This window comes from Fulmarus glacialis, unplaced genomic scaffold (genome assembly GCF_000690835.1).
Source record: "Fulmarus glacialis isolate BGI_N327 unplaced genomic scaffold, ASM69083v1 scaffold28293, whole genome shotgun sequence".
Taxonomy (NCBI): domain Eukaryota; kingdom Metazoa; phylum Chordata; class Aves; order Procellariiformes; family Procellariidae; genus Fulmarus; species Fulmarus glacialis.
This window is the reverse complement of record NW_009201403.1, coordinates 1210-1712: the sequence shown is the minus strand read 5'-3', so window position 1 is coordinate 1712 and position 503 is coordinate 1210.

Below are 503 nucleotides of genomic sequence, written 5' to 3'. Positions count from 1 at the left end.
GGGCTGTGCCGAAGGTTTCATCCTTTGCGCGTCCCATTCCAAAGCGCATTCGCTGCATCGCTCCAGGGGAAAGCAGGAGCTGTCCCCGGGCGGTGGGAGCGGGCCAGGGGCTGGCACGGCAGTGAGCCCACTGATGCGGAGCATGAGAGCATCCAGCTCACGTCCCCGTGCCCTGGGGGGAGGCCAAAGCCCCAAGCCCAGCCAGCTCTCGGCCGGGTCGGCTCAGCTGGGAGCTTCCCATGAACCGAGGGCAGCGTGGGCAGACGGGATGGCTCCGGGCACGTCACCGTGTGTCCGAGTCCTTCCCCTGCCCCAGACTTGGTGCCCGCGGTGGCCAGCTCAGGCATCTGATTGCTGTAGGATGCTCACTGCAGAGATGAGGTTTTAACGATGCTGGGCACTAACGAGGTCCTCTCCATCTGAGCTCCCACGGTGAGGAAGGCTGCGTGTGCCTTGCAGGTGGCTGCGTCCCCAACCCCTGCCTGAACGGAGGGACCTGCACG